Here is a 25,351-nt window from a genome sequence, read left to right as displayed (position 1 = left end):
AAATCACCCAGACACTATGCCTATACGCTTCCAATCACCGAACCAGTATCTATGCACTTATAAAATCACCCAGGCACTACCTATGTGCTCATGCAATCACCAGGCATTACCTATGTACTCCTCTAATCCCCCAGACATTACCTTTGCAATCATGCAAGCATCAATGCATTAGCTATACACTGCTTCAATCACCCAGGCACTGCCCTTGCTCTCCTCCTATCACCCTGTCAGGATCTATGCACTCCTCCAATCACTTAGACAGTACCCATACACTTATAAAATCACTCAGGCACTACCTATGCATTTATGCAATCACCCAGGCACTACCCTAGTACTCTTCCAATCACTGAGACTCTACCCTTGTTCTCATGCAATCACCCAGGCACTACCCCTGCACTCCTTCAATCACCCAGCCACTACCCCTGAAGTCCTTCAATCACCAAGCCACTACCTATGCACCTATATAAGTATCCAGGCACTACCTTTCCACTCTTCAAATCATGCAAACACTATCGCTGGAATTATGTAACCACTCAGGCAGTGCTCATGCATTTATGAAATCACCCAGACACTACCTTTACACTCCTCCAATCACTCAGGCACTTTCACAGTACTACACCAATCACCCAGGCAGTACCCATGCACCTAAAAAATCATCAGGCAGTGCTCATGCATTTATGAAATCACCCAGACACTACCTTTACACTCCTCCAATCACTCAGGCACTATCACAGTACTACACCAATCACCCAGGCAGTACCCATGCACCTATAAAATCACCCAGGCACTTCCTATGTACTTCTGTAATCCCCCAGATATTACCCCTCAACTCATGCAATCACCCAGGCATTACCTATGTACTCCTCTAATCCCCCAGACATTACCCTAGCACTCATGCATTCACTAATGCTTTAGCTATACACTGATTCAATCACCCAGGCATTACCCTTGCTTGCACTCCTCCAATCACCCTGTCAGGATCTATGCACTCCTCCAATCACCTAGCCAGTACATATGCACCTATTAAATCACTCAGGCACTACTTATGCAATCACCCAGGCACTACCCTAGAACTCCTCCAATCATCCAGGAACTACTCTTATTCGCATACAATCACTCAGGTACTACCCTTGCACTCATGCAATCACCCAGGTACTACCCTTGTACTCCTTCAATCACCCAGCTACTACCTATACATTTACATAATCAGTCGGGATCTACCCTTGCACTTCTTCAATCACTCAGGTACTACATGCACCTATAAAATCACCCAGGCACTTCCTATCTACTCCTGTTATCTCCCAGACATTACCACTGCACTCATGCAATCAACCAGGCATTACCTATGTGCTCCTCTAATTCCCCAGACATTACCCCTGTACTCATGCAGTAACAATACATTAGCTATACACTAGTTCAATCTCCCAGACACTACCCTTGCACTCCTCCAATCACCCTGTCAGTATCTATGCACTCCTCCAATCACTCTGCCAGTACCCATGCACTTTTAAAATCCCTCAGACACTATGTATGCACTTATGCAGTCACCCATGCACTACCCTAATACTTCTCCAATCACCCAGGCACTACTCGTGTTCTCATACAATCACAGAAGCACTTCCCCTGTACTCGTGCATTCACTCAGAGACACTACCCCTGCACTCATGCAAATACCCAGGCATTATACCTGCACTCATGCAATCACCTAGGCATTATCCCTGCACTCATTCAATCACCTAGGCATTATCCCTGCATTCATGCAATCACCTAGGCATTATCCCTGCATTCATGCAATCAGACAGGCATTAACATAGCACTCGTTCAATCATCCAGCCAGTACACATGCACTTATGTAATGACTCAGGCACTACCCTTGCACTCTTCAAATCACACCGGCACTATGCCTGTACACTTCCAATCACCCAACCAGTACCTATGCACTTATACAATCACCCAGGCCCTACCTATGTTCTCATGCAATCACCAGGCATTACCTATGTACTCCTCTAATCCCCCAGACATTACCTCTGCAATCATGCAAGCATCAATGTATTAGCTAGACACTGGTTCAATCACCCAGGCACTACCCTTGCACTCCTCCGATCACCTGACAGGATCTATGCACGCCTCCAATCACTCAGACAGTACCCATGTACTTATAAAATCCCTCAGGCACTACCTATGCACTTATGCAATGTTATGTTATGTTATGTTAGCCTCATTTTATAAGGCGCACAAATACTAAAAAAAGTGTACCGGCGCGAATGCCTACTTAGCAAAAGAGGAGAGAATGCTTGTGAGCCTCCAAAAGATCTTACCCAAATGGTATTTAACAAAAGAGTAAGTTTTTTAATTGTTTTTTAAATAACCTTATTCAAACTTCATAACTCAAAGGGAAGGGTGTTCCAATCTCTAGCTGCTTTCACCGAGAGATAGTGGCCGCCTAACCTCACAAGGCGGAACCTAGGGACCACCGCGAGGCATTGACCCTTCGAGCAAAGCTGCCGAAGAGGTTCATAGAACATAAAACGCCTTCTAAGATAGAAAGGCCCAGTCTGATAAAGAGCCCCATGAACCAACACCAAGGCCTTAAACCGAACTCGCTGTTCAACCGGAAGCCAATGGAGAGTACGAAGGTTCTGGCTAGCACTGGATCTAACTGACAAGCCGAGTAAGGTTCTAGCTGTCGCGTTCTGAACGATCTGCAATTGCTTCAATTGGTAGGCCGGAAGTCCCAAATACAAAGCATTGGCATAATCCAGCCTAGACAGGATAAGTGCCCATGTAACCATTTCCTTGGCCTCCTTAGGGAGCAATGGCAGAAACTTCTTAAGTTTTTTAAGCATCCCAAAACATGCCCCTGCTAGCTTACTGATCTGCGTATTAAAACCCAGGTCCTGGCCAAACCAGATACCAAGATTTTTAGCTGGACAGCCAGAGGCATTCGGAAGAGAAAAGCCAGTAGGCCAAATCTCCTCCCTAAAATTGGGAGGAAAGGTCGCATAGAGAAGCACTTCAGATTTCTCCTCATTACATTTTAATTGGGCCCTGGCTAGCCACCCAAAAACCTCCACAAGGCATGTCCTGGCAGTCAAGGGGGAAAAATCTGTTTTACACCAAGTAAAGAGGAGCTGGGTATCATCTGCGTAGACTATAGCTTTCGCACCCAGCTCCTCAGCTAAATACACCAAAGGAGTCATAAAAACATTAAAAAGCAGAGGGCTAAGTGTGGAGCCCTGCGGGACCCCCGTGTCCATAGAACGCAGGGTCAAAGAAAAAGGTGGCAACCACACTTGTTGTGATCTATTGGCAAGAAATGACTTGATCCATTTCCATACCTGGCCAGAGATACCAATCTGAGACAACCGTGCCAAAAGTTGTTGATGTGGCACGGTGTCGAAAACAGCCAAAAGATCTAAAAGCACAAGCGCTGCTTTACCGCCCGTATCCAGGCAATCTCTGATTGCCTCAGTCACCTCAACCAGAGCTGTCTCTGTGCTATGAGCAGCTCTAAAACCTGACTGGGCATAGTGGAGGGCCCCAGAAGTATCAACATACTCAGAGAGTTGTTTATGGGCAGCTTTCTCACAGATCTTAGCCAAAGCCAGAAGGAGGGAAATGGGGCGGTAACTGGCAGGACAATCTGGATCCAGGGAGGGTTTTTTTTTCACACATGCACTACCCTAGTACTCTTTCAATCACCGAGGCTCTACCCTTGTTCTCATGCAATCAACCAGCCACTACCCCTCAAGTCCTTCAATCACCAAGCCACTACCTATGCACTTATATAATCATCCAGGCACTACCTTTGCACTCTTCAAATCATGCAGACACTATACCTGGAATTATGTAACCACTCAGGCAGTGCTCATGCATTTATGAAATCATCTAGAACTACCTTTACACTCCTTCAATCACTCAGGCACTATCACAGTACTACACCAATCACCCAGGAGGTACCCATGCACCTATAAAATCACCAAGACACTTCCTATGTACTTCTGTAGTCCCCCAGATATTACCCCTCAACTCATGCAATCACCCAGGCATTACCTATGTACTCCTCTATTCCCCCAGACATTCCCCTAGCACTCATGCATTCACTAATGCTTTAGCTATACACTGATTCAATCACCCAGGCATTACCATTGCTTGCACTCCACCAATCACCCTGTCAGGATCTATGCACTCCTCCAATCACCTAACCAGTACATATGCACCTGTTAAATCACTCAGGCACTACTTATGCAATCAGCCAGGCACTACCCTAGTACTCCTCCAATCATCCAGGAGCTAGCCTTGTTCTCATACAATCACTCAGACACTACCCTTGCACTCATGCAATCACTCAGGCACTACCCTTGCACTCCTTCAATCACCCAGCTACTACCTATGTATTTATATAATCAGTCGGGATCTACCCTTGTACTTCTTCAATCACTCAGGTACTGCATGCACCTATAAAATCACCCAGGTACTTCCTATCTACTCCTTAAATCTCCCAGACATTACCACTGCACTCATGCAATCAACCAGGCATTACCTATGTGCTCATCTAATCCCCCAGGCATTACCCCTGCACTCATGCAATCACCAATACTCTAGCTATACACTAGTTCAATCACCCAGGCACTACCCTTGCACTCCTCCAATCACCCCGTCAGTATCTATGCAGGAAGAGGTGTGGCACCGCGGCCAGGGTGACTGACTCCGGAATCTGGGGATCACGGTTCGATCCCCGGCGGCAGATTAGCCAAGCACCATGTGACTCTGGGCAGTAGCTTTCTTAATCTTCCCGATGGCTCCCAGCACCTAGAGACCCTTACGTGTGATTGTTCATGTTTTACAAATGTGTATTATTATTATTATTATGCACTCCTCCAATCACTCAGCCAGTACGCATGCACTTATAAAATCACTCAGACACTAGGTATGCACTTATGCAATCACCCAGGCACTACCCTAGTACTTCTCCAATCACCCAGGCACTACTCTTGTTCTTATACAAAAACACATGCACTACCCCTGCACTCATGCATTCACTCAGACACTACCGCTACACTCATGCAATTACTCAGGCATTATCCCTGTACTCATGCAAGCACCTAGGTATTATCCCTGCACTCATGCAATCAGACAGGCATTACCAAAAAACTCCTTCAATTATCCTGCCAGTACACATGCACTTATGTAATGACCCAGGCACTATCCATGCACTATTAAAATCATCCAGGCACTATGCCTGTACTCTTCCCATCACCCAACCAGTACCTATGCACGTACAAAATCGCCCAGGCACTACCTATGCACTCCTCCAATCACCAAGGCATTACCACTACACTCATACAACCTTCCAGACATTATCCCTGCACTCATGCAATCACCCACACATTACTCATGCACTCATGCACTCATGCACTCATGCACTCCACCAATCTCCCACACATCACCCCTGCATTTATGCAATCGCCTAGGCATTACCTATTCACTCTTTCAATCACGTAGGCAGTACCCATTGACTTATACAATCACACAGGCACTACCTATATACTCCTCTAACCACCCAGGCAGTACCCCTGCATGGATTCAATCACCCAGGCACTATCTGTGCACTCATGTAGTAACCCAGGCACTACCCTTGCACTCTTCCAATCACCCAGACACTATCACATGTCTCAGCTGTAGGACTTACCACATTCCTGAAATATTGGATACATATGTGTGTTCCTTTTCCCAGCAAATTCATATATAAAAGTAATATACAAATACATGTATACCTGTGTTTTATGTCTATCAACTTCACATGCATGATATGTATCAAAATGACTATGCAAGTAGAGACATACCTCAGTCACAAGAGTATAAAGGTTTTAAAATTTGACAGATTGCACTTTACATTTAAAACACACACCTACATTATGTGGCATACTTGAAGCAAACTTTTCTAGCGACTCATACAAAGTAGCATAATTACTAATTTCTCACCAAACCTATCCTAAATATCACTTTTCTACTGCTGCTGCTTCACTATTGTACTACTATTCAAGTATTGAGCATAGCTAAGGGCAAATGATCAACCTTTCACATGTGTCTGCTGTAAGTCTTACGATCTTCCTCAAACTGTGCTTGCATGTATCTGTACCTTTTTTTAGTGATTTCATGTATAAAAGAAGTATTAAAATGGGTGTATAACTGTTTTTTACACATGGTGCATCTTCAGATGCATAATTAGAATAGATGTGTAAACAGGCATATACTTCAGATAGAATCCATAGAGACCTTATAACTTGAGAGACTGCATTTCATATTTTAAACCCACAACTACATTTATGCGCTGTAGTTTAAGAGTACCTTTCCACACTCTCATACAAATTAACTTAATCACTAACCCATTTCCTAAGATGTGTTAAACCTCACTTTTGTACTGGACGTTTATCATTCTGTGACTAGTAATGGGGTTGAGCCTAGCCAAATATAAAGTAGAAATGTATCACATAGCTAGCTATAAGTCTCACCATGTTCCTGAAAGTATGCATGCATATGTCTATACCTTTTCCTAGGAGCATCATATATAAAAGAAATATCCAATTAGATGCATACTTGTGTTTTACATGGGTAGCATGTTCATATGCATAATAAGTATCAGAATACATGTTGTGGTAGAGACATACGTTAGTCACAACAGCATGTAGATCTAAAAAGTTAACAGACTATACTTCATATTTGAATCAGATAATGAAAATGATGTGGTATATTTGAAGTGCTCCTTTCCACAGACTTATCCAAAGTAGTGTAATAACTAATCCATTTCCTAACATGCCTTAAACATCACTTTTGTCCTGCTGCTTCACCATTCTAGTAATGCTCAGGGTGTTGGGCCTTGGCAAATATAAAGAAAAAACCTATGAAATGTCTCAGGTGTAAGTCTCACCATATTCCGAAAACCATATATGCGTATGTTTGTACCTCTTAAATTGAAGGTATTTGTTTATTAATAGATGAGAATATTTGTATATAATTATTTAATAATATTAAATAATTTTTAGAATGTGTTAAAAAAAATCCAGATATTCTTCATTATTATTAAGAAAGATTCAGCATAACAAGAAAAGTTAAAAACTAAAGACAACAAAAAACAGTACTATTTAAAGGAGAGAGAAAAGCAGAAATTAGATGAAGTACAACATGTGATATTGAAGAAAAAACTTCTGGTAGGAGAACTAAAGAATTAGTTAAAAGACTTTTAAAGAATGTAATGAATTTTCAAAATGGGGAAAGGAGAAAGAAAAGCTGTGCAATCAATCAGAAGGAAATGAAAAAGGGACAAATTAATGGAAAATCAGGTTTGGGAAAACAATCTATATTGAAGGATGAAAGAATATAAAGACATTAGAAAGAGAACGTATAAAAGTAGAGTACTACAAAATGTATTGAAAGATTGTAAAAAGAATAAAAGAAGATCAGCATTTTACAAGATGAAACAGCAGATTGAAGGTGTAGTCGAAAAGGCTTTTCAATTGAAAAGAAGATTGTTTATATTAGTATTGAAGAGAAAGAAAACATTGAATGAAACAATAAACTTTATGAAGGAGAAAAGTAAAAGAAAAAGACTGGTTCATAAAACTAACTTTTGCAAAAAAACTTTTGGTGAATGGCAGCACACTTGAAGTACTGAACCTTTTTCTAATGAAGAAAGCTATTTTCAACAAAATACATTAGTTCATGCAGTTGATATCATTGGTCGTTGTTACGAGGTTAAAAACGGTTGTCCAATTGAAAAAGAAAAGTTGGTTTGTAGAAATGTGGAAGAAGTAATAGCTGACAAAGTTTAAGGGAGAAGTACACTAGTTCCAGTGTATAAGTGGGATTGTAGTAGTATTTGTAGTATATGAAAGGAATCTATTGATATATTGTGAAATTTCTTACAAGATTATGGTAAAAAAAGGGTTAAACAGAAGATTAAGATGTTTTAAGGCCTAGATCCTTGTAAAGTGAGGAAATATACTAACTTGCAGGGTCATTCTCTGGCTTGTCTTTCTAGAAAAGTGTGTCGAAGTACTTTTCATCATTTAAGAATGTTAGAGGTACATCACTCAGAAATGCGGAAGATAGTGAGAATATTGTACTATGTGAAACGTTTTGTATTATCTTTAAGTGAAATAAACACTGCTCTTTTGCATGGTTCAGTATTGGATGTAAAAGGAGTTTCTGATGAAATACAGTTTTGTTTCTTTGGTCCTGAAGATGAGTGTAAAAAAAGTGAGAGTTTGATAAGTGTAGCTGTTGAAGAAGAGGTGGAAGATAGTACTACTAAGCAGTTTGTAGAAGAAATTACAAAGTTGAAGGTACTTTCTTCTGAAAAACCAAACTATGTTTGTATTTGTTGTTAACATATTCACTATAGAAGTCAAACAAGGAATGTTGATCTATATGTAAAAAGTGAAAAGGAAAACCATGATAAGTGGGAGTAATGTGGTGCTTATTTGTTGGTGTAAAGTCATTTTGAGTTGGATAGTGATCAATGTATTTGGAAGTATTGTTCCAACAAGTTAGAAGAGAACAAAATGCCAGTTAGAGCTGTACATAACAACCTAGAGTTGGTAGCTATTTCTCCGGAACTGGTAGATTTAAATACGTATGAATCTATTCTTATTCAATCTGTACATCCGTTTCAGGCTATAGTTTGTATGGAGCCTAAAACAGGTAAGCTGCCTCCAACAGATTTATCAAGAGGTTTAAAAGGGAGAGATGTGTATTTACATTTAGAGTTTAAGAAAAATATTGAAACTGTTGGTATAGAGAGAGAGGAAAGTGAACCTGTAGTTATTCTAGTTAATGGTGTACCAACAAAGGGTTGGATAATATGGCAAGAGTTAGTAGATGTCACCAAACTTCAAAAGGCTACATTATATCTTGTACAAAACAATATTTATCGTAACAATGTATATGTGGAAGAACAAGAAATATCTTTAGAAGATAAAAGATACATTTCAACTTGCCAAATAGAAAAAGTGAACAACTCCAGGAGTGAAGAAGTTTATGAACATTACATTATACATCCTCTACATTCAAAAGAAGTGATAGGAAACACTATTGAATTATTCCAAATAAAGAAAGTGAAGGGAACTCCCATGAGTATATGGGAATTTTTTTTAGAAGCTCGTTGTTTTCCACAGCTCTTCCCCACTGGAAAAGGTGGACAATATGATGAACGACCAGTACAGATTCCAGCTTCAGAATATCATACAACAAGATTGTACTCAAACGATCTAACATTTCGACAGTGTATTCTATAGTTATTTCATCTTCTGTTTGAAAGTGACTTGTCTGGACTTCCATATGCAGTGAACTACATGTTTCTGCAAAGGAATTATTGGACAAAGTTCAATAAAGAGACGATCATTTAGAATCTCAGTTATTTAGTTTGATGGCGTGTCAACATGGTACTAATGATTATTGGCATTGTCGTCACGGAGAACTTAAATGTAAGTTGAGAAACTTAGGAACCCCTACGTGGTTTGTTAAGCTTAGCTGTGCTGAATACGCAAGGGAAGATTTACTTGAATTTCTACAACAAGCAAATTCAAATGTAAAAACATTGAATTGAAGACAGCTGGAAAACTGTGTTCCTTGGATCCTGTAAATGTGTGCAGATATTTTAATCATATGTTTCAAGCTATGATGTCTTTTGTCTGCAATAAAAAATAATCCACCTCTTAGAGAAGTTATCGATTTCTTTTGGAGTAAGGAGTACCAAGCCAGAGGTGCTCCTCATATACACATACTTTTATGGATCAAGAATGCACCTACATTTGGAAGCAATTCTGATTAAACAATGTTGCCTTTCATTGAAGACTATGTTACCTGTGCCATTCCAATAAAAGGAGGAGAAACCAGCTTAAGACAAAAAGTTTTACGGTTTCAAAGTCATCGATGTGGAAAATATTGTCAATGAAAATACACGTCAAAAGGGAACATTTTATACAAAATGTCGTTTTGGATTCCCATGTCCAGTAATTTCAAAAGGAAGAGTCAATAGTTTCATGTTAGTAGTAAGGCATACTTTAACTAAAAAATCTCAGAAGAATACTTACAACATAAAAAGAACTGAGGATTCAAAGTATATTAATGACTGCAATCCAGTGATTTTGTCAGTGTGGAATGCAAACATGGATATCCAGTATGTTGCAGATAATTCGATTGCTGTTTCTCACTATGTTACATCACATATAACGAAATCAGAAAAGAGGGAGTTGGAAGAAAAGTGGGAAGAAATTTCACAAGAGAAGACTCTTAGTATCAGTTGACCTCTGCAAGTTTATATTCAAAGTCAAGAGCAATCATTTGGGTAAGTCTAGGTCTTGCTGCAACACAAAATCAAGTATTGAAACCTCTACAAGAAATTGAATACTTAGCATTGAATGAACCGGAAAGTACAGATATTGTTAAAACAAATATGTTGGATATGTACTATCCAAATAGGAGTCACCATCTGGAAAAACATGTCTCTATGAAGTACTGCAACATTACAGTTTTAAGAGAAATATTACAGAAAATATGAATGAAGAAAAATATGCAGTAATTGGATGTGATGGATGTTTGGAAAAACATGCCAAAGGGAAAATTATTAACCATAGGAAACTCAGTTGGGAATCTCCAGATAAAAAAGAAATTCTTCTATTTAGCACTTATGCAACTCTTCAAGCATTTTCCGTAGTGAAATGGAATTACTAGGAGATTTTGAGTGTGATGAAGATTCTTTTAATGCATTTAAAGATAGCATTCAATGCACGATTTTTCCAACTTATCTACAAATGTTAAATGAAGAGATTGAACAAGAAATTACTATTGCAGCTGAAATAGCGAAAGACAGTTCTCAATATAGTCAAGGTTCTGCTCCACTAAGTCAAGATCCACTAGGACAACCAATTCTTCAAAATGAAACAGCAATAGCCATGAATGAAGTAGAAATGCCAATGCAACAAGCAGAACAGGATATTATTGATTTGGGAAACTTAGAAGAACAATTAAATATTGGACAAAAAGAAATATATCAGCAAGTGACACAACAGACACAGCATGGTTTACTGCATGAAAAAAAGAATGCCAATGCACATCATTTAAAACTATTCAAATGTACATCACTGGGCAAGCTGGAGCAGGAACAAATTTCTTAATTAAAGTTTTGACCATTTATCTACACAAAACCACTGAATCACATTGATCTTGTGTTGTAACAGCTCCAACTGGGTTAGCAACACACAACATTAAAGGGATTACGTTACATCAATTACTCATGCTACCAGTTGAACATGAAAATAAGTTGGAATATCACAAGCTATCTGGAGAAGCTTGTTATGAAGTTTCAAGAGTACTCAAGAAAATGAAACTTCTAATCATTGATGAAGTGAGCATGTCCTCAAACCTAATGCTTGCCTTTGTACATTTAAGAATGCAACAGATTTTAAAAACAGATTATGATGTTCTATTTGGAGGTAAGTAAGTAAAGTTTTATTGCATGTAGTTAATTAAAACCATTACAAAAAACATATTAAAATGTATCAATAAGATTGCAATCAACATTTATGTTTAAAAGTAAAGCATAAAAGAGGCAGGTATGTCCGTTTCCCAAAGTTCAGAATTCATCATAATTTGTCAGCTTAATCGGTGCTCAAACTCTTGCTCAAAATATTAATATTATTTTTTTTTAAACAAATTAATTTCTAAAAGTGCGCAATCGCCTCTCTCCTGTTTGAAAGTCATGTGCAAATGGCTGGTATTCCTGTCCATTTTGGTGCCATTAGAACACTTACCGTTGGTGCTATATGTTGGATTTAGACAATAATAAGCTGACATTCTGCAGAAATTTGGTTGCCCTACAAGAGGTCTGAAGTGAATGGCAATTCAATCGTTGCATGATGGTTGGTCGACAAGATCTAATTTGCGAAACACGAAGTGCGTGGAGTATGTATTGCCATCTCAGCTTATTCACAGCTGGGCAGATGCACAGTAGGTGAATGACAGACTCTTCGGCTTGGCCACAAAGTCGGCAAAGCATTGTTGGCCATGACTGTTTCCATTTTGGGACCTGATCTTTTGTGGGAAAAGCTCCCAACCTGATCAACAGTAGCTGGTGCTGGGTTGATGGAGTGACGTGCTGGACGAGGTACGGTTGGGGCGCTCGCATCTCATCTGAGGATAAGACCATCCAACCATGTCTTTTCTTTGATAGTGCAGCTTTATCCATCATCCAGATCTTTTGCTTTGCTGCGTTGTTAATTCTTTTTTTAAATGCATTATAACTGTGGTCTGAATTCCAAGCGTCGTGCATGTCAAGTGTTGTCAATGCTTGCTCGAGTGTGGTGTGTCAAGCTTTTCCTCCTTTGGGTTGATTTCTGTCCAGCAGTGCCCCAACAAAGAGTGCTCAAGTGCTGCCTTTAATTTCCAACATATCTTTATTACTGCGGCTTGTCTGATCGGATATTGGTTTAATAACCCAAATTCTAAATGCAGCTGGGCTTGAGATATATGCTGCGGAATCTGGAAGACTTGCTTCAATAATCCTGTTTGCAATACATTCAAGAAGTTGGCATCTTGTCCCTTGTATAGTTCAGAGCCATAAGTAAGCGTTGGGAGAAACTTGGCAGTTATGACTTTTAGTGGGTGAGCGTTTGATGGACACTTTAGTTTCTGTTTTAGCGTGTTCAATGCAAATCGTAATTTGTTTGCTTGAGCATTTCTGGTGTTTGAGTGGTCTTTAAGTGTGAACCTTGTGTCGACCACTACTCCCAGATATTTGTAGGAGAAGCTCTGCTCAATTCAATTTCCTGCTGCATACCACTGGTACTTTACCCTATTCGGTGCCGATTTTGCAGAAAAACTCCCAACCTTGGTTTTCTTGTAGTTGAAAGACAACTCATGTTCCTTGGTATATTCCACTTATTTTTTTAATCAAGCGCTGGAGTCCCACTGGCTTCTGACTGCATAAGACAATATCATCTGCGTACAGCAGACTTCTTATCTTTCAGTTTGCAATTTTCGGAGGGTCACCTTGCACTTCTGATAGCCTCCTATCTATGTCTGCAGTAAAGATGTTGAAGAGACTAGGTGCCAATATGCATCCCTGCTTTAAGCCGGTATATGTTGGAATCCTTGCTGTGGTACTTTCTCCATTGCCCAGTTTTAACCGGACCCAAGTGGATAGATACAGGTTGACTATGGCCCGTAGTAGTGGTGAAGGAACACCCAAGTTTGCCATATTTTCACATAGCTATTCCCTTGGTACCATGTCAAATGCTGCTTTTAGGTCAACAAAGCAGGTGTACAATTTGGTTGATTTTCGTATGACATTTTCTACGAGAAGATTCACGGCCAAAAGATTGGACAACGTATTTGTGCCGGGTCTAAAGCCTGTCTGTGTGACTGGGATGATCTTGTTGAAGGAGACCCTTTCTTCCAGAGCTAACAGGAGGTTTGACGCGTATAATTTAGCATCTACGTCAATTAGGGCGATTAGCCTAAAGTTCGCAGGGTCCGACCTTGCGCCCGCTTTAAATATCGGGTGCTAAATGCTATCTCTCAAAGACGCTGGTATACTATTCGTTTGAAAAGCATAGTTAAATAGTGGAGTGAGAAATTTTTCCCAGAACGATTTGTCTTGTTTGAAGAGCCCGTTCGGTAAACCATTTGGGCAAGGGGCTCCACTAGATCTAAGGTTTTTTATTACCTTTTCGACCTGGGAAGTTCGAATAAAGTTTTCCTCAGATGGATTTTCTAAGTTATCTCTTTTTGGTTGATAAACTATGTTATTATCTGTATTCAAGACTTCGTTGTTGACATTTTTATTCATGTTACTTTTGGTTAGATGGGCTATCCAGTCTGCCGCTAAAATATTTGCATTGTATTAGCAGAAGGATCCATTAGCTATGTTGTTTATTTTTGCCCAAAATTTGTTGTTGTTGTTTGATTTTCTTACTTCCAATAATTTTAACTAGATTTCAATTTGTTGTGTTTTTTTACAGTCCAAACCTCTTTTTTGTAGTTCTGCCTTAATTGATATTTGTTGCTTTTCGCCTTTGCTCGTATTCTGTGCATTTCCACGTAGTTTTCTCAATTCTCGGTTAAATGCCCTTTTTTTCACTGCTAAGGAGCCTAAGGGCTCTGTTGTTGTTGACCTTGAATTGTTCCAATTGTGTCTTTCTTTTAAAGGAAATTTGGAGATTAACATTTTGATCATGTTCATTCAGGTTGCCCATGGCTGTATCGAATTTTGTTCTTGTGGGACCAACGGTAAATTTTTCACGTAGATCATTATTTCAACAGCATTTTTACCATTCCACGCAAGCCTCCTTAGGCTGTACGGACTTGATGTTTCGGACAGGCTTTTACATTCCTCAGCTTTTGATATGTGAGTATGAAAGTCAATTAACTGAGGACTGTGGTCGCTCTCTAGCCTATGCATTATTTGGTAACTAGAGATCAAATGTAGTGACTAAATGTCCACTATTGTGTAATCTATGACCGAATGTGTCTGCTTAGATATTCTAGTTGGTCTCTCTGGTTGGTCTTGCGGGAAGCGGCCATTTAGAGTTATCATCCCTGTGTCGTCTAATATTGAGGCGCACAGTTGGCCATGTCGATCATTTTTCCAATGATTTGTGATTATTGGGGGAATGCTTTTCCCTTTGAAATTAATTTGTGTCTTCTATTGTACCTGGTCCACTTGAAGGAGGAACATATTAAAGTCACCAGACAACACAATTCCTGCTTGCGGGAAGGTTAGTTGCAGTGATTTGATCAATGCCTTGATGGTCATAATATTCTCTTGTTTTGTTTTTGACGCTGGGTGAATATATACATTGCATATGATTAATAGCTTTTCCTCATTGTTGTGTCGCTGCCTGTTAGGTAGATTTTGTGAAAGTGAAATTTATATACATTGAATCCATGTTTGTCCAATGTCAATCAACTCATAGGACCATGGTGTATTTGTACTTAAATATATTGATAGACCACCCGATGGTCTGCCTGATGCATTGACTTTGGAGGCTTGTTGCTGAAATTCTTTAAAACCATTGATCGGCGTGGGTGACAAGGACCAAGTTTCCTGGAATAGGAGTATGTCAATTTTTTTTAAGAAGGTTTGAATATCTGCGCCGTTTGCCTTATTGCCAAGGCCGTTGATATTCCACGAACAGTTCTGTTGTTAGACTTAAAGGCCCGGGATATATTTCTGTTTCTTTAGTTCTTTTTTTGATTCCCCAATTAGCAAAAAGGTCTCTGTGGTTCCATACATCCGTTGTAATTTTTGGGTCACTTCAGGTTACAGCTGTCATTTCTCTTCCTTTGGCATTTGGAGAAGTTTTTAACTGAACGTTTTCTATATGGGTTGTATTTATGTGTTTTTAAGGTTTCTATTGCATTTGCCAATTTTAATATTGCACTACGATTTAAGATGTCATTGTTTCCTTTTGATGTGTAATGTGGGATTAGTTCTAACTTTACAATGCCTTCTAGGCAGGTTGGGCCTTCGTTGCATTGCGAGCGATTTACTCGATAGCTTATGATGTCTCCTGCTGTCATGGTCCCCTCTGTTGTTTTTTCCACCACTTGATCATTTGTGTTTGCTTTTGTTTCACGTAATCTATCCTGGTTTTCTGGTGAGGGATGGTAATCTATGTGATTTGCCAACCTATCACTGGGTGTTGTTGCAAACATACCACTATGTTACTTGTTTGGGGAAGTATTGAAAAATACTTCGCTGTTCAACTCGTGGATTTTGCCATAAATTACCGTCCTTATCTTGTTCTTTTTTGTAACAAGTGGTTGCCGGGGATCTTTGTGGTTCGTTGTCTGTGTTGCTAATGGATCAAAAGGTCAACTGTTGGTGTTATGATTTTCTGATTAGGGTCTCAGTTCGGCCGCATTTTCAATGTTATGCTTGCTTATCTTAGCTTCCAATTTCCTATTTCCTGGACTTAGTTAATTTGGGTTCCTTTGATGTTCACTAAGCCCAGGTCAACTCAGTGCCTCTTGAAAAGTGATCTGTGATATGGCTTGGAGTCTCTTTTGCTTATTTTGTCTTGACTTTCTCTGTCTCTTACGTTTCCGTTTGGTTAAGGGATTGTTCAAATTTTGTTGCTGTGGTTTTGAGACTGCTGCGTCTGGCGCAAGATCGTCGCAGGGATCACCAATCTGATTATTTTGGTGATTACTTAATATAGACGTGTTGTTTGATGTTTCTGTCTGTGTTTGTGAGCTTGAGTCTCTTAGGATGCCATCCGATTCCTCTATATTTCTCTGAGTGCCCAATGCTGGGGTGAGATCCTGTTGGGTCGTCGCTATGTTAGTTGGAAAACTTTTGGCAGATGTCACCATTGTTTTTTTTTTTACTTCTGCCAATATGTCTATCAAAATCTCCGGAATGGATTTTAGTTGCTGCATAGTGCTTGAACATTGGCACTCATGATACGTTGTATGGGATCTTACTGCACCCGCTCGATTATTGAATTTAATGTTTGTATTTTTTGTTCTATGCCAGAGATGTGTAGCACGAGAGCTTGCAGGAGATCTACTTGTAATTCTAGTTTTTCTGAGTGTTGGAATAATGCGGATGAGATAGTTTCCATTATGTTGATGAATGGAGACCATAACGGAGCTTGTGAAGGTGAAAAATGATCTGTATTATTTACATCAGGTCGTGGGCTGAGATGAAAATTACTTCCCGATTTGATCCTGGAGTTGTCCTTACGGTCTCCCATCAAGCCTAGGCTGAGGCTTAGGTTTGGTTGTACGGGGGATCCTGGCCCCGATCTGGGCTTTGTAGGTTGATCATGTCTTGAGTGGACATAGAAACCGGTCCCTGGTTCTGTCTTTATTGGTGTGAGTATCATATTGTGATCGTAATCAAAAAGAAGCCCTGTCGTTGACTGCTCACTTTGGGTGAAAAAGAAGATTTTGCCAACTGGGCTGCACTTTTTGGCCTGAACAAGCTTATCAGGCATTCCTGAGTTTCCTGAATTTCTGAAGCTTGTTTGTGATTGCCACTCTTGCCAATCCCATCCACCATGCCACTAAAAGTTGCACATGCCCTGTCTTCGCCTGAATCCACCTCACAGAGACGGGAGAGTACCCCAAGACTCTATGTGTTTGCGACTTGTACTTCTTCTGTTAGGCTGCTTTGTGGCCTTTATGTTTTTGCACTTGTGTTTATCTGGGCTGTCATGGTTAGTTGGTTGCCGATTGTTTTAAAACAATCTGGGGTGCTAGAGCTGTCTTCCAATGGAATATTAGTTTGTGGGCTCGCCATGACGGGTGTGGTTGTAAGTCCTCTTAGAGCCCACGATTTTGTGATTAAGTCCTGGTTTCTAGTTGTTCTGGTTACTCTTGCCTGGGCTCGGAGGTTAGGTGAGATTAGAAAGTCCGTGATTTTTGTGTATTTGGAGGAAAACATATAATTCTATTCAGCAACCTACTACAGCTTACTCCTGTAAAAGAACGACCTGTTTATAAAACAATTCTCTATGAAGACACTAAGAAATCTTTGGGAAGTATTGGAAATGTCAACATTTGGTCTTATTTTAAATATAAAGAACTTATTAGGAATATGCGACAAGCAAGTGATGAACATTATGGAATCATTCTTCAAGATATAAGAATTGGTGTTTGAACAAAACATGGAAAAGAAGCTTTACAAAGTCATTTTTTAAATACCTTGTTTCCAAATGAAAACATAGCACCTTATATAATATACAAAAATATTGGAGAAAATAAGTCTACGGTTTGTCTAATGCCTACACTGCAAGAGTGTTCTACATTAAATCAAGAACTTTTGAAACTGGAAAAACAACCAATACTGAAAATGGAGGCTATCGATACAATGGAACACAAAGGAGTTACTGTTATTCTTCAAAGAGAAATTACAGTCAAATTTGTATTCTTTGGAAAAGTCAGTGTCTAAGACTGAAGGTTCAGAAAAGACTGTATATGTATGTGTGAACTGTCGGGAAATTTTACGGCGTAGTTTGAATGTAGAAAAAGTTTCGAAAATGGAGCAATGGGAAAAGTTGTTGATTTTGTAAATTGAATCAAATTTTTGAAGATTAAATTTGATCAGATTGAAGAGGTAAAACAGATTGGACGATGTGCTGTTCGTGTTTTGCTTGTAAAAGACTTGTATGTTCTTAGAAAACAGTTTCCTCTTTCTTTAGCATATGCTGTAACAATTCATAAATCTCAAGGTTTAAGTGTTGACAGTGCTTTGGTAAATAGTGTTTATAGAAGGCATGGCATATGTTGCATTGTCTCGAGAAAGGACATTATCTGGTTTGTGTTTTATTGATGTCGATGAGAAAAAGATTAGTGTTAATGTAAATTGTGTAAGAGAGTGCAATCGGTTAAGAAGTCTTTATGGTCCTAACTTAGGTGAATATCTTGTATATGAGAAACGTGTAGTGTGTTTAAAGTGGAAATATGACAAATATTCCACTGAGATTCAAAAAAAGAAAACAATTGAAGAGAATGATGAAACCGCAAAGAAAATGAGATATCTGATATTTTAGATGCCAAAGTTTTGAAAACATCATTCGGTCTTTTTGGAAGATGTGAACCTAAATTAAGGAGTTTATTTTGGATATTTTCAATGCAAATAGTTTTGGAAATATTATTCACCCTATTGGGAAGATGTGAACAATTACTGTTTGGAGTATTGTTTGTGCTAATTCTTATTGCATGTGCAAAAATGTGTTTGAAAGAAGTAGTTTATATATATTTGATCTTTATATTATACATGATGTAAATGACAGTGCATATTTTACAAAATGTACTTCAGTGAAATAAATGATTTAATGTAGTTGAAGAATGCAATTTAGAAACTGTATAGGTAAACTGATAGTTGCACTTGTAAATATTTTCAACGGCTATTCGTTTGTTTTTTTACAATCTCATTGAATGTATTTTTTGCCCTGCTGTTATATGATGATCTACATTGAAATCAATGTGTATGGTGAAATTCAGTAGCATCGGAGAACAGCAAAAAAGGGAAACAGAATATGTTTTGTCATTCTAAAATGATGTTGTGTTCTTAAAACTATAATATTATATGCAATAACAGTTTATCCTCTTTTTCTTTACAGAAGGTAATACTAAAGTTTCAAAAGATTTTATATTTAGTTTACAACAAAACTAATGTAAAATAGTTCCACTAAGTTTTTTTATCTTCTTTAATAAAAAAGGTAAGATGAAATAATATAATAAGCATGATAATATGAACTAATGTTTACAGTCGCTTTTACTGCAATCATTCATTTTTTCAAACAGTACCCATGCACTCATCTGTGCAGTTAGGCACTATTCCCACACTCTTCCCGTCACCCATGAAATATCCATGCACTTCTCCAATCACCTATACACCTATAATATCACCCAGACACTACCTATGTACTCCTCCAATCACCCATGCACTATCTGCACACAAATGAAATCAGCTAGTCATTACCCTTCCAATCTTCCAATCACCCAGGTATTACCTATAAACTTCTCCAATTCCCAAAACATTACCCTTGTACTCATGCAATCACCCAGACACTATTCTTGCACTCTTTCAATCATCCAGGCAATATCTGTACACTGCTATATTCACTCAGGCAGTACACATGCACTTAAAAATCACACAGGCACTATTTATGCACTCCTCCAATCACCCAGTTACTACTCCTGTACACCTCCAATCACCCAGACAGAACCGTTCAAGTTATAAAATAACCCAGGCACTACCTACGCACTCCTCTAATCACCCAGGCCCTACCCCTACACTCATGCAATCAGCTAGACATTACCCCTACATACATGCTATTACCCAGGCATTACCTATGCACCCTTCTAATCCCCCAGACATTACCCATGCACTCATGCAATCACTTAGGCATTAGCCATGCACTGCTCCAATGACCCAGACATTACCCCTGCACTCATGCAATCACCTAGCTATTATCCATGGAGTTCTTCAATCACTCAGGCAGTACCTATGCTCTTATAAAATCATCCAGACACTACCTATGTACTCATGCAATCACACGGGCACTACTGATGCACGCCTCAATGCACCTAGGCATTAGCCATGCACTCCACCAATCAGCCATGCACTATCCATGTACTCCTTCAATCAGACAGGCACTACTCTTGCACTCCTCCAATAACTCAGGCACTACCGCTGTACTCATATAATTACCCAGGCAATACCCATGTGCTTATAAAATCACCCAGGCACTATCTCTATACTCATGCAATTAGCTAGAGATTGCCCCTACACTCATCCAATTACCGAGGCATTATCTATGCACTTCTCTAATCCCCAGACATTACCCCTCCACTCACGCAATCAAAAAGGCATTAGCCATGCACTCCTCTAATTATCTACAGATTACTCCTGCACTCATGCAATCACTTACGCATGACCTATGCATTACTCCAATGAGCCAGACATTCCCCCTGCACTCATGCAATCGCCTAGGTATTACCCATGCAGTTCTTCAATCAGTCAGGCAGTACCCATGCACTTATAAAATTATCCAGGTGCTTCCTATGCATCCATCCATTAACCCACACACTACTTATGCACTCCTCAATGCACCTAGGCATTAAATATGCCCACCTCCAATCAGCCATGCACTATCCATGTACTCCTTCATTCACCCAGGCACTACTAATGCAATCGTGAAATCACCCAGGAACTACCACTACACACATGCAACTACCCAGACATTACTGTTGCACTCATTCAATCACCCAGGCACTAGCTATGCACTCATAGAATATCCCAGGCACTACTCTTGCACTGCTGCAAACATCCTGGCACTATCCATGTACTCATCCAATCATCTAGCCAGTGCCCATGCACTTATTAAATCAATCAAGCACTACTTATGCATTCTTCCAATCACCCAGGCACTACCACTACAGACAGGCAACCACCCAGACATTACTCCTGCACTCATGCAATCAGCCAAACATTACTCATGCACTTCTTCAATTATGTACACATTACCCCTGCACTCATGCAATCAATTAGATATTACCTGTTCACTCTACAGTGACCCAGACATTACAGTTGCACTCATTCAATCACCTAGCTATTACCCATGCAGTCCTTCAATCACTCAGGCAGTACCCATGCACTTATAAAATCAGATACTACCTATGCAATCATGCAATCACAAAGGCACTACTGATGCACTCCTTGATGCACCTAGGCATTACCCATGCTCTCCTCCAATCACCCAAGCACTATCCATGTACTCCTTCAATCACCCAGGCACTAATTTTGCACTCGTCCAATAACTCAGGCACTACTGCTGTACTCATATAATTACCCAGGTAATACCCATGTACTTATAACATCACCCAGTCACTACCTCTACACTCATGCAATGAGCTAGACATTACCCTACACTCATGCAATTACCCAGGCATTACCTATGTACTCCTCTAATCCCCCAGACATTACCCATGCACTCATGCAATCACCTAGCTGTAGGAGAGTAGGATCTGCTTCACATGTTTACCCCCACTTGTTGCTTGTGTTTCACTGTTTTTCGACTTTAGTCTGGCTGGTACTCTGCTATTCAGGGCCCCAGCCTAGCTGTTTCCTCTCTAAATTGATTACATGTTCATTAAGTACACCACAGATTGGATCCTGAGGTACCCCTGTGAGTCCCTTGTATAGGGTACACTATGTACCCAGGGCATAGGTACCCCAGAGGCCTACCAGGGCAGGGCTGAAGCATGTATTATGCAACCCCTAAAAAGCCACCCAAAATGACACCACAGGTCTGCTACTGCAGCCTGGGTAAAGTGGTGCATGCACCCCTTACTGTGATATAGGTTACCTATATCACTATATATACACACATATAAACCTATAAGTCACTCCTATGGCAGGTCTTATCAATCCTGAAGGCAGAGTGCTTGGTTCCTATGTGAGAGGGTGCACCTGCATGAGCAGAGCTCCTCTGCAGCAGTCAGAGACCCTCCTATGATGCTGTTTGTAGTGCAGCCTGACCATATACTCTTAAGTGCATTATAACCTTGCGGTAAATGCTAACTTTGGGGTGACTGCACAGAAACATGTCGTGTTTGGTGTCAAACACTTTGAAATCCTACCCCCGGCCAGTTCTGGCGGCGGGCATAGAATTCCACCCTTCTAGATGGAGAGACATGTACCCACTGGTATACCCTGTAGAAACTTAATAGAGCCCTGGCATCACAAAATGGATGCTGCAGCCACAGACACGGGTCTGGCCTCCTGCTGCTGACCAAAACTCCGGCAGGGGGAGGCCTGGACAATAGGTTTCCTGTCACAGGGAGGTGTAACCACCTCCCAGACAGGCTTATGTGTATTGGGGCTGGGTGGGAGCACTCCCTGAGTGCTTTGAAGTCCTGCACTGGGGGCACATTTGGTCTCCCTGTGCATAGTCCAGCTCAAACTGGTTCAGGGGCTTCCAGCCCCTGCTCTGGCATGAAACTGGACAAATTAAATGGGTGTAGCCACCCCTATTTCCAAACCCTCCCACAGGTGGGTCCCCAGAGCTAGTCCAACCCCTTCTCTAGGTATAAGTAAGGAACCTCTGTACCCAGAACTTTAGATATCCCTGGACGAAACTCTGAAACTGAATCCTGGAATGTCGACACTCTACTCAAGACTAGAGGACTGAAGAAATCTCCCTTGGGGTCAAGGAGTGACTCCCCTGCTTGGGAGGCACCAAAGAAGCAATTTGCCAGTCTGCATTTCCGAAGCTCCTGCCGGACTCCAAAGTATTTGCAGCCCAGGGAGAGGATTTCCAGACATCTCCCAGGCCGACCCGAGTCCCCAACAAAGCTGAGACCCGCAGCCCTCATGAGTAATGTGGAACCGGAACTCCTGGTCACCGTGCACTTTTCCAAGTGCATTGACTTCTCGACATCTCCCGAAGTAGTGCTTGGGCAGACTTGTAGCCCCTACCTCGAGCACTAAATCCACCGAAGATTTTCAGCCTGGTCGCTCCGAGTGAGCCATGGGCTACCATTTTGTGTTTCATCTCGCGGTCCCTTCACGATCCCTGGTCCGTTGACTGGTGGGTCCCTGAGGGATTAACTTTGAATTTCCTTGGGCTTCCCTGGTCGCTCCAGATGTGCCCCAACTCCCTATCAAGTGGTGAGTCCCCCAGACCTTGCTGGTCTGCACCAACGCATCTTTCTTGTTTCTGCGTGGGTTGCTGTTGTCAAGGCTTGTTGTGTCCAATCCGAGCACCAATACTGCAGCACTCGACTTCCTGTGTGGGACAGCTCAAATCCAGCTCCTGGTTGTCCTCGACGCCTCCTGGTCCTTGTGGCTGAAGAGTCAAGCTTCACCTACTTCACCTGAAATCACCCATCGGTGGGCATCTGCCTATCATCTTCCTGGGCACTGGCTAGTGACCCAGACTCTGTCCCCTCTGCTTTCAGGTTCTTCTCATCTTCCACCCAGGCTTGGATCTCTTCAGAAACTTCATATCTTCCCGGCAGCAGCACTTCTTCGCCAGCTCCCATTGAAATCGACGACGCGACCTGACACCAAAAGACACCTAACCAACCTTGGGTGGTTCCTTGGGGTCCCAGCGATTCTCCAGTTCTAGGCCTTTTGTCTAGTTAAGTCGTGGTTCTTATACCACTATTTTAGTATATTTTGTGTACAAAACCATTGAAATTCCCCCGTTATAGTTAGATCAGCTAACTAAAACTCGCGCGCCCGCAATGCACTGCTGATGACGTTACATATTACATCACTCATGACATGGTCAGTGACATCACTCATGACATCATTGATGACATCACAAATTACATCACTGATGACATCACTGATGACATCTTCCATTGAATGTGTGTTTTTCTGAAAATTACATGTTTTATATATGTATATCTCAAGGTCGATGGAAGAATAAATGGGTATATAAGTGTCTAAATGGATGATTTGTTTTTGAAAAATTGATTGTATAACTGACTGATTAAGTGTATCTTAGTGAATACATGGCTTAGTGAGTAATGTTTAAATATGTAAATATCTGTATCAGTCTCTCACTTTGTGTATAAGTGGCTGCATGGGTTGGTGAGTAGCTACATGAGTGTCTATATAGGGTATTAGTTGGTTTTTTGAGTATCAGTATGAGTGTCTGAGTGTCTGTATGGTTCGGTGGGGGTATTACGTAGTGCATAGGTGTATGAATGAGTGACTCACTGTTTGTATGTGTTGAAGACAGCATGTGTGCAGGACTGTATGGGTGGATGAGTGTGTGCATGGGTGTGTTAGTGAGTGGATGACTGTCTCAATAGTGTCTTTATGAGTAACTCCATATGTTTTAAACTAGTATATGTGACTATTGGTGTATGTAAGTGAGTATATGTGAGAGTGAGAGATTGAAAGAGTTCCTGTGTGAATAAGTATGTGTTTCTATAAGTGATTGTTTAAAAGATGTGTAAGTTTCTGTAGAAGTAAGTGTGGTGGTGTGTGTATAACTGTATATGCAAGTAAATGGATGTTTGATTCTTTATTAGCATGAGTGACTATGTGTGGGAGTAACTTTATGGATGAGTGGCATTGTGTAACAGGATGTATAGGTGTATGAGTACATATGATGAGTGAGTACATGTATGAGTGACTGTATAGGACTGTTGGTGAATGAGTGGATGTGTATGTGGATCTTAGAATTACTGAATAGGTTGTAACTGATATTGGTATGTCAATTGTTTTGAAAATTTTTAGGTTCTATTTTTGAATGTGTGTATCAAAGGTTATATTAGGGGGAGAGGAGGTCTGCCACATTATCACAAGGATGATGTCATCAGTGATGTCATGAGTGATGTCACTGACCATGTCATGAGTGATGTAATATGTGACATCATCAGCAGTGCATTGCGGGCGCGCGAGTTTTAGTTAGCTGAACTAACTATAACGGGGGAATTTCAATGGTTTTGTACAAGTGAAAAGTCCAGCTAACTATAACGCCCCTGAAACCAATGTTTTTTTCAGTGAATTTCTAAGGTTTTTTATATGCTAATTTCTAACTATGCCTACAGAGATAGGACGTGTGAAGAAAGAAGAAAAAACGCACAGAAAGAAAAAAAAGAATTGTAGAAAGAAGCAACAGAAGTCCTCAAAGACGAAGAAAAGTGCAGGAAGAAGGATAACGTGCAGAAAGAACAAACAGAAGAGCAGAAAGAAGCCTTGTTGCAAAATCATCCTGTACCCTCAACTTTTTCAGATGGATACTGGTGGTAACTGAGTCTGACTAACCACTCCTAGAGCCAGTGCTATGTTAAAAGACACTCAGAATACAGTGAA

Source organism: Triturus cristatus, chromosome 5_2, assembly GCF_964204655.1.
Source record: "Triturus cristatus chromosome 5_2, aTriCri1.1, whole genome shotgun sequence".
Taxonomy (NCBI): domain Eukaryota; kingdom Metazoa; phylum Chordata; class Amphibia; order Caudata; family Salamandridae; genus Triturus; species Triturus cristatus.
The sequence above is the reverse complement of the archived record's forward strand: the minus strand, read 5'-3'. Positions refer to the sequence as shown.